Source organism: Betta splendens, chromosome 6, assembly GCF_900634795.4.
Source record: "Betta splendens chromosome 6, fBetSpl5.4, whole genome shotgun sequence".
NCBI lineage: Eukaryota > Metazoa > Chordata > Actinopteri > Anabantiformes > Osphronemidae > Betta > Betta splendens.
This window is the reverse complement of record NC_040886.2, coordinates 14,848,129-14,864,484: the sequence shown is the minus strand read 5'-3', so window position 1 is coordinate 14,864,484 and position 16,356 is coordinate 14,848,129. Positions and strand designations below refer to the sequence as shown.

The following is a 16,356-nucleotide window of genomic DNA, read 5'->3' as shown; positions in this document are numbered from 1 at the left end:
AATGGTTGTCAAGACATTTCTCCTAAAACCACAAGCGTCAGCCTCCCGGTTCTGCAGAACCTCAAGTCAGGGGGCCTCAGGTGTTAGTGGGAGTTATTCCGGGATCCACACGAGTCTGAACAAAGCAGAGACGCAACGGACTCGTTAATGCTGGTGAATGTGCAGCTTTTCCGTCCTCGGTGCACAGAGAATGAATAAAAGCTGGCTTCGCTGAATAAAACACGGCTCCAACCACGTCCACGGCAGACGCCAGGGCGCCGCAGGTGCCGAGACGCGACGCAGAGGAGCGGAGTTTAATGGAGAGAGGAACAGCGATGACATAAAGAAGCGTGAGCGCATCAGAAGAATGAAAACTCAGTAGTGGTTGAAATGTGTTTAACAGGACGCCGTTCTCGTCCGGCTTCGCTCCGTGACCGCGTCCCCCTCTCTGTCCGTCCCCCCTCTCGCGTCGCTCCCCCCCCCCCCAAGTCCTCCCACCTCCCTCCCACCCCCCCCCAGACTTGGTGTGCTCCGGTGCAGGTGACGGCCCGGGGACAATGGGACATAGGGCATCAGTGGTCCTGTCCGAGCGCTGCTCAGCAACAGACGGCTGCAGCTCCACTGTGGCACAGGGAGGAGAGAGAGAGGAAGGAGGAGCGCGAGGAGCGAAGACGGCGCGAGGAGAAGGAGGAGGGTGGAGGAGAGAAGAGACGGTGCTGTTCAACAGATGGATAGTGAGCAGGAGAGACTGGGTTTTCTATGGCAACGGCGTGTGTGAACGCTGTGGTGGTCGCGTGTAAAGTAAAGCACGCTGGGCCTATAGGCTGTGCTCCTATAGCTGCCATGTGTGGGCAGGACTGCAGACGGGGCCGCCTTTTAATTACAGAACGGCTCCTTCCTCCTGTGTGACAGCGTCTCACACAGGCACACACGCGCACACACACACACACACACACACACACACACACACACACACACACACACACACACACACACACACACACACACACACACACACACACACACACACACACACACACACACACGTCGCACCTGCCAGGAGCCAGATTGGATTTACACTGCATCAATAATTCACCCGCACACACATCCCTAAACAAACGCAGGCCGCCTTTGAGCGAGCGGTCGCGTTTCCGTTGGACAGCGGTCGCGAGCTGCGAAAGCACGCGTCCGGTTGACTTACCCCACGTCTTTACAATGTGAATGATCCCGGTTATTAACGCAATCAGGAGCCTGCAAACACAGACAACGGGGAGACGTTTTGCTCTAAGCCAGTTTTCTATTCTTAGAAACACCTGAGTAAAAACAACATCCCCGGGCTTCCGTTCCTTCCTCACTCGTTTGGCTCCATCAGAGACGGGCTGAGCATCAGCCACGCCGTCGGAGGCAGCCTTTCATCTCCTCCGCAGGGTTGTACATTAGGATTTCAGCTGCCCTTGTTTTTAGCAAATGAGCTTCTGTTAGTGTTGTTTTTCCCCGGACTCAGCCGATGCCTTGTTATTTCTCAACAGTGGGATTAGACGTAGAGATGTCACCACTGAAGTGTCCTGCCTCAAAGTTTGATGCCTCTTTCCTTTCACCCATGGGCTGTTCTGGTGATCAATTCCTCCGCTCCGGCAAATATCATTAGTCAGGGCCCACGGCCATGTTTTAATGATTTACTTTGTTTGATCAATGCCAGAAGACATAAAGCTGGCCTTAATATAAAAGGCAGAACAGCAATATTTATAGAGGTGGAACAAGCAAATATTTGGTATTGATTTCAAAAACAAATGCCACGTACTTAAAGTTTAATATAGAAAACTAATTTACTACGTTAACTGGGAAACAATGGACCAATACATTTTTATGGTATTTGCTTGGTCATAAGATCATTATCTACACGAAAATAATAATAATGAGCAGTTGATATAACATTAAAACGGCCTGTTACTGGACCGAAGAGATCTCCCAAAACCAGGCATACGATCTGGTATTTACAATGGAAAAGCTCAACTATTGATCAAACAGCCCATTAGCACTTTAAACCAGAACTTTATTGGAAACGCTTGAAGTCGATTCCTTTCAAATGTTTGGAGAAAATGGATGCTCTGCTGCGCTGCCTTGGGATAATGCACTTACAGTGGACACATGCTTCCATTAGACCGCCGACTGTCCATCAGCAGCGTCAACATAAACAATAATGGCCGACCTTGGGAGGCACCGTCTACGCATTCTCCCTCCAAGTGCATTCTTGGGAGGCGAGTTCGTTCCTTGGCTCTAGTAATTTATTCACTTGGATGTCATGCTCAGGAGGGGGCAGGAATTTTGAGGAGTGTGTAACAATTGGGCTTTTCTCTCCTCGAATCTGCATAATTATTGAGGTTAATTCAACTCGGCGCTTGTGCGCCATTGTCTTTGAATGTGGCTGCCGCTGCTTAAATGAATAAATTAGCGACAAAAAAAACGGAGCTGACAGACGAGTTCTGCCTGAATGCGCGGTGTCAGAGGAGCTGGCGCAGAGGATGAGAAGCTGCTGCGAGAAGAGACCTTCCCTTGATTTACAGGGAGACAACAGCCCTGTCATTTACAGGCATTCAGGCCTGGCTTCCCTCAGAGGCCAGCTGTATCTGTGCTGCAGAACTGGACCGTGTTCGTGTCTGTGGTCTGTCTCAGTCTAGATAAGGAAAACCGATACTGCTGCAGTTGTGACACGACACCTTGTACTCTTCAGGGGAATGACATAACAAAAGCACAGATGGCAGCGTCACGACGAGGAGGCCGCAGGATTTAAAGGTGAACAGATCACAGAAAGAAATGGAGTCTGCTCAGATTAAAAGCGTAGAGATAGAAGTAATTACAGTTCATGAACATGCAAACCAACTTGTTCCTTCTTCTACTGAAACCCAGTCCTCCAGCTGCAGTGCTATAAACCCTCTGCACAGGCAAACCTGCCTCATACACCCACAGCGGCTTCCTTATTTACTGTAGTGCCGTCCGTCTTGTGAAGTGGGACTGGAGCAGGGTTAATGTACTTAAACCCGTCCCCGTCTGGGCGTCTATGCGTGTGGGGCCGCCGTTATTTGTCCAACTCTCGACATGATAGATGTGTCATGCGTCCTTGGCATGATGACTAACGACCAGCTGGAGCCAGAGAGGATAAGCCCTGTGAATGGGGGGGGGGGGGGGGGGGGTGTCTGAGGCGAGGACGCCTCAACTTGAGGAAAAGGTCTGAGTGCTGCCTGTCTCCTGTCTGGGCTGTGGGAGATTTTGACTGGCGAGCGACCGAGTGCCTGAGTGCTCAATTAGCGACTAAGAGCCGGGCTCGGTTCCTTCAGCAGAGCCGGGTCCACACCGCTGCACTTGTGTTTTTATATATAATGTGCAGGTTGGGGAGTGCTCCACTAACAAAGAGCAAGATAAGAGCAGACGGGTCCCAACCACACAGAGGGAGGCAATTATTTAACTGTGGGACTTGTTCCAACACTTTTAGTTTAGTTTAGTTTCTAAAGTCAGACTGTTGATATCAGCACCTAAAGCCTGTGTTTAGAGTCGGGGACTGCTTTCACAGCAAATCCTCTAAAAAGTTTAGTCCACCAACAGTTTAAACATAGTTTTAAAGCCTGATAAACGTCTGAACTGCAAGTGTCCTGGATATTTACCTGTAGGTGTAACTGCTGACAAGCTCATTTGACACCATAGTAATCTCTATTCTATTAAGCATAAAAGCCCCGGCCTCAGAAGAATAGGCTGTATCAGCACTTTATACTGCGTTTCCTCTCTCCCTGCACTGATCACAATGCCGGTTAAAGCTGCCCGCGCCGTCCCCTTCCACAGTGCACTCATTACAGAGTGGCAAGTCAAAAAGCCCCACACAGTGGTCGGCATCCTGATCCCGGTGAGCCTTTCACATGGTAAACAGTTTCAGATGGGCCCAGCATTGTGCTGCCATAATACAGCATCTGCTTTATGGCATGGAAAAAATGCATTGTCACCAAGCGGCGCTGAAAGAGCCATTGAAGGACGGCCAGGGCTTCAGTGAAACACTGAGGCTTTGACCGTGACACAGGCTGGTGGCTGACGGCTCCAACGCTGAGGCTGCGAGGAAGAAGGCCAGCCAAGAGTATGAAATACAGGTGAGGAACACTGAAGAGGTGGCTGAGCAACTTCCCAGTCTGACCAAAGTGAGAGAACCGGGTCAATATGCTTATAAAAAGACTGGCATCCGTCTCAGTGCAGCAGTGCAGTGGGTCAGATACTGCAGTGAGCACTGGAGCCCGGCCAGTTGGGAACGAGACACTATGCGGGCGCCCACAGACGATGCCTTATCCCTTAACTTGCCATTAAACATTTAGTGCAGCACGCTCCTGCACCGTGCACAGGCGAGAGCTGCTGCTGCGTGAGTCTATGAGGGGAAACGTCCCCGCGTCACACAAGTGGGTATTTATGCCACGTCTGCCGACGCCGTCATAAATCACCAGCCACAACGTGCTGTTCTCAAACGGCACTGCAGCAGAAACATTAGGAGAATTTGAAGGAGGCAGAAATAAGAAGTTATTTAAATGAGGCCATGGGGACTGGTAGATGCTCTCTTGTGTGATATTTAATTCCCACCCTGCCATATGGTCAGAGACATACTGGGCTAAGTGGTGGAGCAGGTCTGAAATGGTCATGTGACAGCCACAAAAGCAAAAGGTTCCGTATCACAACTATCTCTAAAGTGAATTGTGCCTATTCTGAAGCGTTTCCTTCCTCATTTCCATATCAAGCACATGCTTCAGATTCTGCTAATTTTAGCATTACAAAACACAGATATGCTGAGGTTGCTCCAGTTTGAATTCGCAGAGGCCCAGTGGTGAATGAAGGAGGTTAGGCGTGCGATTGTCCAATGTTATGTAAAAAGGCCACTTTTATACCATTCCACCATGTCCGATGTGAAAAAAGAAGCGACGTGTCAATCACAGTGAGGAGCTATGACGAGCCGTCCGGGGCGGGTGCTCTGCAGCCACCTACTCCATCACGCTTCAATTCCACACAATGCGAGTCAAAAGTTTCATGGGACGATGAGGTTAAAAATGGACCTTGGCCACAGAAGAACATTAGATCAGTAGGTTTTATTCACAGTCCTCTTTACATTCTCTGAACCAGTCATTTGGAAGGAACTCAGCTAGCGACTGTCAAGGATGCCAACATCCACAATTCACATCCAAATTCCGATTTCAGCTGAGTCACAGCTCGTCTAAACAGATGGAGAGAAACAAACTGTGAAGCTACTGTTCTGAGGCCAGAAGAGCGTTTTCAGCTTTTGCTTTTGCAGCTCCAGCTGCGTTTTGATGCTGAACTGTGAGACGCATCTCGCAGGAAATACGCAGCAATCAGACGAGAAAGCAGGAAGAGACGACAGCTTTGACCTGGAGATGCCGGAAAGAGGAGCGGCTCTTACAATCTGAGAGTTCACACGGGCACAGGTCAGTGAAACGCATGGGGAGAGGACGATTCACCAAACCTCCAGGAGGCGCATTGTCCCCAGGATCTAAACAACAGGGCCGTAATTCAGACTTGGCTGCATCCTGGAAGGACGGAGAGCAAGTCCTGGTCACCGTCTCTCACCCCATCCTGACCCCTCACCCTCTTCACCTCGTCCTCCTCTCCCATAGACCAATACCTGATCAATAGCGGCCTCCTGTTGTGCGTTATTCTCCTCAAGGAGTGCCAGTATCGAGGAGCGCTGAAAAGCAAAGACCACAGTAAACGTGTAGTTTCTCTCAAACAAAGGAGCAAGAGAAAAGCAGCCCTAAAACCAATCCCACATCCTAAAGTTGGGACAGGATACTTTGCTGGGCTTTATTTCTCTGTGAGGATGAGGGGGAGGAGAGTCAAATGCTCTTTCAAGGCATGTTTTCTGTTCTCTAATCTGTCTGTCGTTTCCACCCATACAGACACACTTCTAATTTGACTTCAAAGCGCAGGGGGGATTGCAAGCGATACGGATGAAACTCAGCATGAAATCAGTTTTTCTGTCATTATCTCTCAAAAACACACAGACAGTCCCGGAGCCATATGCGCTTGTACTTGCCGCCTCGGTGTAGAACATTAACGCAGACCAACTTTGGGAAAACCGAGGCTTGATTTGAAGGGAGGTTACCTGTCATGTTCCTCCGCTCCCAGGATGGTGCGACTGAAATACTCCTGAACCCGGGGAGATGTGGGTAATCACTGCCATTGGGCTGATTGATTCAGTTTGCAGGGATTTCATCATCAACCCCCTCTAGTCAGAACCAGCTTCAGATTATGGGAGTCTAGTTATCACTCTCCCCCAGGGTTGGGTTTAGGGTGCAGGGCCTGGGTAATCCTTGGGAGTTTGACTTGGGTCGCCTGAGGCCTAATTAGATTTCTTCTTTCAGTGCTGGTGACTGTGGAGAATCCAATCAGTGCGACCTCCATGTAGTTCCCCTTTTCTGCTCCGATTCGGTACATCAGTGAACGCCTACGTGTTTACAGAAGAGACTATGCGAGATTGGAAGGAATGGTACTAGTTGCCTTCAGATTCACCCTCAGGACATAAACATGTAAGCTACTAAAATGATGCCAACCTAACACACATCCAGATAGAGTCCAGAGGAATTTATGAAGTAACCTCAAGGGGAACAGATTTTTGGACTCTGTCTAATCAGTCGAACTATTAACTGAGTGACAATAATTAAATCAGACAGTTGACAGTAAAAAGATTAAAATTGGAAGGTTAATGTGATCATGCTCCCACAATTAATGGAGGTATGTTATATTTTTTTTTAACCAAGTGGCATATTGTACATCTAATATGAGTCCAATGTAATTTGATTTTGTGGTGAATATAGATCAAGTCATGGATTCTATTTTACCAAAATTATACAAACTTGAACCAATATCTTCAGTATCTTAGACACATCTGTCTTATAGTAGAAAGTTGAGTCTTGACAGAAGTGTTGACAGATTCATAAAGCAAATCAAACCTTCAGGTTTGGCCAAAAACATCAATCTTCCGACGTGATGCTACATTTCATAACATTTCATTAGAACAGATAAGTCTGTCCCTTTATTTCTTCATAACTTCTAGCAGGTCTGCGTAAACTCCAGATCAGATGAGACCTCAAACCAGTTAATGTAGAATAAAAGTTAGCAAAGGTAGACTGAGAGTTAACTGAATGAGAAAGGTAATAAGAGCTGGAGAACGAGGGGAGAGAGACTGAGGGGGATCAGTGTTGAATCGGCTCTCAGGCCAGTGGCTGCTCTTTATTTAAATCCCATAGCTACAAGCTCAGATTATAAAACGGGTTTAATAGTTCTATAAGTATCCTAAGTACAGTGCTACGATCTGAGTCTAGCTTTGGAAATAAGACTCCACTCTTAGTTATTATCATTCAATCAGGGGAACTATTATGTTAAACCTTATGTGCCGAGTTTAACTTGCAGGAACAGAAACCAGGGGCCAGTGCTGCCTCTCGGTACATTAACAATTTCCTCTATTATTCAACACCAATCGCATTGCATGAAAGCATTGCTGAAGATCTAAAGACTGACCCGTGACATTCAGCTGCGCCTTCCACATACCTAGAAATGTCAAACACATTCAGCATATTGACTTCAAAACCATAAACCGCATGAATTCCACCTCAGTGGCACAATGTAAATGGCCAATGAGTGAGAGAGTCCTATTTTCCTCCCAGGATGTGTGGAGGTGTGCCCTCGGTCACGCAGTAGCCCCTCTGAGTAACATGTCCACCAAAGCACTGCTAACAGAGCCATGTGGTCATTGTGCCCTGAGAGGCCCCAAGGCAGCCAACCCCGAAGACCCGAGCATTAGGTCTGCTTCACACCAGAGTCTTTTCAACCTCTGCCAGCACAATACCAACTAAAACCAATATGAGAGATGCCATTCATGGCCAGATCCACGCATACAAATGGTGGAACTGTGTGGTAAAACATACAGAAACCTTCTCCTTCTGCAGATGCCCACTAAACTAAAAGATGATTAGTGTCATCGTCTCTTTAAGAGACTTTGCATTAACACCACAGGGTTTTGGCAACAGCCAACAAAGACTCATTGATATTTCCACACAGATGAAGGAACGTAAGAGTGAAACAGCCCAGTGCCGGTCCAGACAGCTCTCGGCCACACTAGACGTTTGATTGGGTTATCAGGCTGGCCAGCCTCAGAGGACATCCTGATAAACGCAGTTGCCATTTGTCCATCCTCCCCAGCTGTAGCCCACAGCCAGGAATTATCTGGGTGACAATAACATTCCTCCAGCTTCTAAAGATGCCCGGTGCTGAGAAACCAGCAAAGGACTGACCACAAGCAGATTACGCTGATTGCTATTCCATCACTCACGTTTGATCCTAAATTGCTCTGGCAAGGGGCCGAGCGCAGTCAGCTCCGTGCTGGATGTCCTTGGGCTTCCGTTAATAAATCTAATTTTCTTGTAGTGGTTGAAAACTTAAAGGGCCGATATAAAGGGCGTTCTAGGAAAACCTGGTGAACTCAGCATCCTTGCAGGTCTAGTCGACATGTATTGTATGTTGGTTCAACAATGTTTTAATGATTGATTCTCTGACCAGCTACTAAAAAAACTAAACTCAAAACAAATAACATAAGCAATGATGAAGACAAGGCTGGAAACTCCCACATCCTAGGAAACACAATGTCACTGCCTGTACCCTCAGTATGAAGCTTCCAGGCAGAGTGACTCAGTCTGCAAGCAAAGATGCTTCATGCTGATTGTTGGGGATGTGTTAACTACTGGCTCACTTGCTTCAGCTGTTTGGTGTAAAGGCAGGAAAAGGGATTTGGTTTAAGAGCTCTACAACATTTTATAACCTAATGGTTTCCTGACCTCAATCTTCACTACTCAATCTGATGCCTGGGCAAAGATTATCTGCATATAGATTATGCTTCTTACACAACTCAGGGCACGAGGGCAAATAGAAAGGAAACAAAAATAAAGCAGCCGCTGCGCCTTCCTTGTGTATTATGCTTTGGGGATGTCTGGAGGGACGTGCGCATTTATCTCCTCCTGAATGAATGGAGGAATCGTAGATCTACTCTTGGATTTGTTTACCATCTTATTCCTTTGTCTGCCTCTGAGGAATTTTTTCTTCCCAGGATTCCTGCGGCTGTGTTTGGGGGGTTTAAAGGATGAAAAAGACAGAAAGAAAAGCCCATTGGTCTCAGCGCCACAGAAACAGCATCCAGAGCCAAGCTGTCATCCCACTTGGATTAAGAACCCTTCACTGGTGGCTGCAGAGCTGCTAACATGGTGTCTTACCCTCAGCCGAGGTGTGGGAGGGGGCAGAGGGGCAAGGGCAGGAGAGAGTAAGACCTTGAGGTCAGTGATCCTCCTGAACCGTAGCAAAGCCACTTTGCGTTTCCATGTCAACTTCATTCGTGAGCTGACAACTAAGTGTCAGCTTCTTTCCTGTTGATTCAATCAGAGTTGCATCATGTTCTGGGACCAAAAAGATAATCTACGCTTTTGCTCCACTGATCTCTTCAGAGACCCCCACTGCTACCAGTTTATAGGATGTAATGATTAAAAAGAGGGTGCAGGGAGTGTGGAGGCTCGTGATTCCTTGGCAGGGCCGTTCTTCAAACCTCTAATGTTATAAGCAGAATAGGAGCTGCAGTGATGTATTTGCTGAGCTATTAGACAACACAAGTGGGCTGCAGCGCTGTGCCAACAGAGAGTGGGATGTGCAGCTGAGTTTTTCTTAAGCTCTATGCAAAGAGGAGGAAGATGGAGGCTTGAGAACAGAACGCATTCATGTAAACACTCTTCTTGAATGCGCTGTCATTTTGGCGAGGGTACACCCTGCCGGTGGTGCGGAGTCCACCTCCTGTTGTTCGCTGGACAGGAAAGGGAAGCACTGGTCCCTGTTATGTGCTGCCACTGGGCTGCTGACTACCACTCCAACATCTGCTGCCCATCCAAAGCTGGCCCGAGCTTCAAGAGGCCTGAGGCATTCGAAAGCAAGGACTGCCTCTTCTGCAGGAACAACCCTTTGAATAGTAGCTCCCACAGACGAACAGTAGCTCCGACACCCACTTTTCTTTTGTGGCCGTTGCAGCCACCCCCTTAGGAAGGAAGCCTCCAGAACAGCCTCCCCACCAGTGCAGACAGAGAAAACAGATCCCCTTTGTTCCCCGCTGCCCCTTCTCAGCATCAACCGAGGTACATGATCCACCCCTCCTCCCTCCTAAAGCTCGGAGAAGCTGCAAAACACTCCCACTTTCTTCTAGTGGGTGGAAAGACAGCTGAGCATCTTAAGAGAATGTGCTCGTAGCGCACGTCTCGTTTGTTCAAGACCCTGAACTCGAGGTTGACTGGGAGTCAGTTCCAATGTTATACGGCACTAGTTAACATGTCAGGCGCTCAACTGGGGGTGGAAGGAAACATAAAACCCACAAACATTACATACCATTATCCCCTTGTGAAGGGCTCTCTATTGCTGTCACACCCTGGCAGTTGTTTGGGACAGAAGACAGCGTCTCTATTTTCTTTGTTCGCACTAAGGGGTGTAATAACCTGACGCGGGTGATAAGTGGGATAATAAGCCTTGAGTGGTCGCGCGTGATGACAGTCACGGTGCACATCCCTGGTGTAATGATTCAATCACAATGAGCTGTCCAGGAACAACCACACTGACCACTGCTTACCCACCATCTGTCCAAGAACCAACAGCTTCATGAAAGACAAAGAGGAAGATGGAAGGTGGGGACTACACTTGAAACTGTCCACTTTTTTTACATTTTTACAGCTTCAGATTATCTGCCTCAAATCCCAAGGTGATGTTTTTAAATCCATGCTTTAGTACATAACCCCAAAAGCTCTAAAACTAACAGTATATCCTCATGTTTTAGGAAAACAAAAAATCCCATTTATTCACATCTTTCGCATGACTTTAGGCTTCAAATAGTTCCCCTAATCAAGGTAGTGACTGATCAGGGTCTAGAAAAAAAAAATACCAAGACTCACCAAAGACCAAGGTGAAACATCAACATGTTTCTTTCAATTTTTGACAAGTCCGGCGGCGTAGTGAGGCACAGGTTCAGCGTGCCTCCCCCCTATGGTGCGGCAGTAATGGCTGTCTTTATGTAACAAAACCAGCCATTGACACGGCATCACCTCCTGCGAGCCGGTCAACTGAACACCCGTCCAGTTTTAGTAGAATGTACAGTCTTTAGCCTTTGTAGTTTTAAATTATATTTATTAAATTATCTGTTAACAAAATTCTTTTAATTTGACTGCATCAATTTAAAAGCCAACCAACATTTTAAGCAAAAATGGCAGAAATAGGAAAGACGCTGCACATCTTTGCATCCAATTACTCAGGTAGCATAAATCATCAAATATCCATTTGTCATCATCTTCTCATGATAAGGCGAAACTGGCCTGGATGTAAACATGCAGCTGTGTGGAGCCGGTTTTCAGGAATGTGTCGATCCCCATTAGAGCTGCTGCCTAACCGAGTGTGAAACTCTAATTGCACCCACCAGCTTGCACCCATACACGCTCCACTCAGAGGGAGCGAGAGGAAGGGAAACCCACGCGTGTCCGTCTTTGCATACGCTCAGACTGCTTCCGCTCGCATTTGTCCAAATCACGACGAAGGCGGCCATGAAGCGGGAGGACGTGTTCCCTCGGTTCTGCTCTAATGAGGCCTTCATCGGCCCCAAAATGAGACCAACATGCTTGTGACAAGAGGTCCGGGCCGCGTCCGTGTGACTGGCCCGCCGGGACGAGGCATCCAGAGCGCCGTGTCACTAATGGATAGCAGGGGCCTCCGCCGGTCCCCAGAGGGTCGGCCTCATCACAGTGGAGCAGCACACGTGTCTCCAGAGCCGCTCAATCATTCAGTCAGTCAGCCGGAGTGACCTATAACGGCGTGTCGTTCAGACGCGCCTTCCCAATTTCAAATGACAAAGGAATTATGGTGGCATAGACAGGTGGGAGGCCATCACACACCTCCCACGTTTGTTGGGAGCACACTGTAGATGATCCGGGCCATACGAAAGTGCCCTGGGTTCAACTCAACAATGCTTTTTTGTCAATCATCTATTGATTCAGCTCAATTTCTTGTTTGACTTGAATGTCGCCGTCCCCAGATCAAGACAATCCTCGAACGTGTCGCATCTTTTAGGTCCCAGCACTGGGAGGACACTGGGTTTCTTCTGTTTACTGGCCAACACGGTTTAAAGGTCATCCCTTCGTCCGTGTTCAGATGAATCGACCGAGTGAGAAGCTCCCAGATTCCCATCAGTCCCTCTGACAAATGATGTCACCCTCATTGCCACCAGTGACACAGAACCGGTCCCCCGGGCCGCTCGGTCCCGTCCTGTGGTTGGCCGGGTTCACCGTGCCACAGACGGCCGCTCACAGCAGCGCCGTTTCTCACATCAGGCCGAATAGTCCTCGTGTTTCTCCCGCCCACGGAGGCGAATCGGTGGCATTTTCCCTCCAACACCCAAACTTTTCCCACAGCCCCCGGAGCCGAGCCGCGCGCCAAAGCTTTTAGGTCAGCGGTGGGACGGAGCGGTGCCCTCACAACAACTCCGACCAACATGTGTCATGGTAATCTCTTAGTTATGCAAATCTTCCCCCGCCCCAGTGCCGTTTTTTGTCCAGGGTGAAAGTAAAGACGGCGGCATAATATAGGTCACTATCTTGTCCTGATTTCTCCACACCGGTGAAATGAGCCTGATGTCCACGGTGACAGCCGCTGCTACACTGGAGAGGCCGCCCAGAGACCAGCAGCCACGTTATGTGCACCCGTAAAGTGGCAGCGCACAATTTGCCGCCTGTTTCTGAATGAATGCAAAGTAGACATAAGGGCGGCGATAGAGGGATATTGTTATCTTCTTAAACAGATTACCAGCGGTCTGCCCCGAGTGAATAAACATTACTAGAAAGTGTGTCAGGCCTTCCAGAGACAATAAAGCACAGGTCATTAGCATGGCATTAATTTGGCGACGTGAGCAGCGGAGAAAGTGTCCAGCCGAGGCATGTGTGCGTGAGACGAGCAGGAGAGGAGGAGGAGGAGGGTGTTATTGTTGCGTGATGGTGATGGTGAGACCCCCCCCCCCACTTTGAGTGAAGCTTTGACCATGAGGAGGAGGAGGAGGGGGGTAAAAAGGGGATTGGGTGACAATGTGTGTTTTTCCTGGTATAACGAGGACTTGGCTCCATGAAATGAGCAGCGTGGGATGAACAGGTACAGTGGCACCAGAATCTCAGAGGGGACTGTACTGTAATTATCAGAGTGAACATGATAAAAGGGAAATGAGAGCAAAGGAACAGTGGTCAAACAAAGCGAGACGGTCGTGTTGTGAATATGACAGAATTTATGCACGGGGAGAAAATCAGCTTAGGACGAGAGGGATTTTGTTTGCAAGGGCATCAATTTCATCAACACAGGACGAAAAACAACTGTCAACTCACAGCCCCCCCCCCCCCCTCTATCTATTAATCTATCCGAGGATCCCAAACAGCGGCAAACGCGTAGACGAGAGAAGTGCCGTTTTTCTCAGGCTGCGCTGTGTCAAGCCTCGTGACAGTCGTGTCGTGGAGGTGAACACCTGCTCCAGCTCCTGTCCGCTCTGACGGAGGGAGCCGCGGGCGAACGCGTTCACGCGCCTCGGCAAAGTGCGGCGCGTTATTAGAGACCCCGCTTTGCAAACATCCGCCGGCGCCTCGCGTCCTTGAGCGACGCTGTCAACCGGACAGAGACGCCGCCGGAAGCCGCGCAGCCCGCGTCTCTCCCCACGAACTCCTGACGGAGCTGGGAGCCCCGCGGCACGTGTTCGCGACGCGCGGTCACAATTCCGCTCACCTTCTCGCCTCCGGCGGCGTCTCCCGCGCGTCCAGTCCCACCCGCGACGAGGCGATGCCGTGCGCTGGCGTGATTCACGCGGAGTCCCGTGGAGCCTCCTGCACTTGCCTCCGCTGCCTCTCAGTCGTTGGTCCTGTTCGCTGCTACCAGTTCACCGCTGCGCGCACACGCGCATATAGTGGCGGGGGCGCGCAGCGGCGCTGTGGGTCTTGCGCACGCCCATTGCGCGCACTGCAGCGCCGCTACAGTTGCGCGGTGGCCTCAAGGCGCTGAACCGTGCTGGTGAATTGCTTTGCAAAAAGACACATTATTAGTATTTGATCCAGATGGACAACAGCTGGACAGTTTTAGGCTAAACACGCTGAAAGTTGTCTTTTAAAGCGCTGCAATGTCCTTAACAGCAGGGAGCCGCTTTTATTATCTCAGCTGATTTGTCATCGTTAGATTTAATCATCATAAAAATGTTACAAGAACTAATAATGTTCAACACTGGAACCGTCCCAAGCCTCAAAGGCTTAATAATCCAGTGCATTTTATTAATGCTCACAAAATGAAAAAGTGAAATGAGAACGAGCCTGAAATCATGAAACATCAACAGACTGCAATTAGTCAAAGTGATTCTGTTTCACCTTTAAAAGGGGGAACTGGGCTCCAGCTGTTCTGGACCTTTGCTGCTCAGAGAAACCAGCGCGGCCTGTACTTGTTCCCCCCGAGAGCCGGGCTGCACTCATAAAGGCGCAGCATCCAGTGGGCTCAGCTCCGCGCGGATGCGCTGCCGCTCAGTCCACTCTCCGCGCGTCAGGCGCATGCATTATCCCGGGCTTAGCGGCAGCAGCCATCTGCAGCCATACATCAGAACGCTGAGAGCCAGTGACGCGGCCGTAACTAGGATAAGCCCGCTTTGGCAGGAATATGGGGGTTTCTGCCCCGAGTCGCCGTCCAGAATGTGTTTGACAGAGATTAGCTGAAATTAGGCTGCGACACAGATCTGAAGCCAGATGGAAATCGGTGTAATGTTAAATATAAAAAGTACGACACCGCACCATGGAACGCTTTATGTGTAATGCATTGACAGGAATTTGGGAGCAAGTGGAACTGACAGGCAGCCAAGGTCAAAAAGCAGTTTGACTCATGATGGACTGGATGAGCCACAAGAGGAATCGCACTCACATGTGCCTAGTGAAACGTGTTTTAATTGCCCTCGCTTCTCATTTAAGATTGCCTCCAGACACGTCTGCAAAGCTCTGGAATCTCATTAAAGTATGCTTTTAATTTCTCTCCTGCGTATCATCTGCAGCATACTCGGAGGGATCTCCGCAGGTTCAAGGATACGTAACGTAACGCACATCAGTCTGCGACGAGTCTTAAAGTGAATCCTGTGTTGAAACGCAGAGACCCACCGGAGGAGAGCATCTCTGCATCGCTGCGAACTCCAATTATCATGTGTTCTCCTGCAGCAGAGACTTGAAGTCCTCGCCTCGCCGAGATGCAAATCTGCGCACGCGGTTGTTGTGGAGGAGAGCGGGACTCATCCGGGCCTGTTTTCTTCACACGTCCAGTGTTGTTCCTTGTTATTCTGCAGACAACAGATGCAGCGGCGGCAGCAAGCCGACCATAAAGTGACCCAGCTCCGCTCCGAAGTGTGATTAACACAGATCAGCAGAGTCCGACCTGACATCAAAACAACATCACATACGTGGGGTGATTGTGTGTAGACACATCATAAATGAGCCAGAGATTCCAGACAACGTGTGTTTATTAGGATTTATCATATTATTGATCGTGTGCTTCGTGTGTTTTTTGTGCTGGTAATCATATATTTAAATTAAATTCTTTAAATCTTATCTGAAGATCAGCCGCCTTCTCCGAAACTCATTAAGTGCTAATGAGCAGGGTTTATTTGCTGCAGCTAAACGGGGTTGGGGTTGGTTGAGTAGCAGCCACCCCGAGAATGAACATTTACTACAGAGCAGCAAACACAGAACAGTGTCAGAACCTCCCAGTGACACGTTCCCAGCACAGACTGGAAGATTGTATTTATATTCACAATCCAGAGGTTTGGCCAAAGGTGCAAAAGAAATCTAATAAGCCATGTGATTACTGCCGTGGGGCAAGTTTGTGAGTCAGATCTCTTTACATCAGGGGAGGATGCACTTCCTCTCTCTGCCTGCTGCATTATTATATTAAGACTTCTCTCTATTGAGTGGGAGCATCATTTACTGGCTCCCTAATTGTGTTAACACACAGGGGGCAGGAGCATGACATGAATCCAGTAAATCCACCACAGGGACCCCCGCGTGTGTCAGCGACTAATCTGTTGGATGTGCAGGTAACATGTACTTATCTGAACTCTGGCATCAAACAAGGTAGATTCTTACGCAAAAGCGTAATAAAATGTACAGTTTTTACAGCGTGTCTCCAAAACTCTCACAAATGAAGCAGATGCCATTATGTCATGTTTATTTCTTAAAATTGGCCATTTAGACATTTAAAGTATAAATGTAAATTTGTTTT

General features: G+C 48.7%; 1 protein-coding gene across 9 annotated transcripts in view; it reads right to left on the bottom strand.

Annotated features, from left to right (window-relative positions):
- LOC114856860 (neuronal cell adhesion molecule-like) overlaps positions 1–14,013 on the bottom strand; it is a 49,618-nt gene extending 35,605 nt beyond the window's left edge. For 7 of the 9 annotated variants that reach the window (XM_029152673.3, XM_041071087.2, XM_055510020.1 and 4 more), the window contains exon 1: positions 13,843–14,013. The gene's annotated coding sequence lies outside the window, so the exon portion shown is untranslated. The remainder of the gene's footprint in view (positions 1–13,842) is intronic. The other 2 variants (XM_055510019.1, XM_029152677.3) reach the window with 1 other exon arrangement.
- Between the last annotated feature and the right edge of the window lie 2,343 nt (positions 14,014–16,356).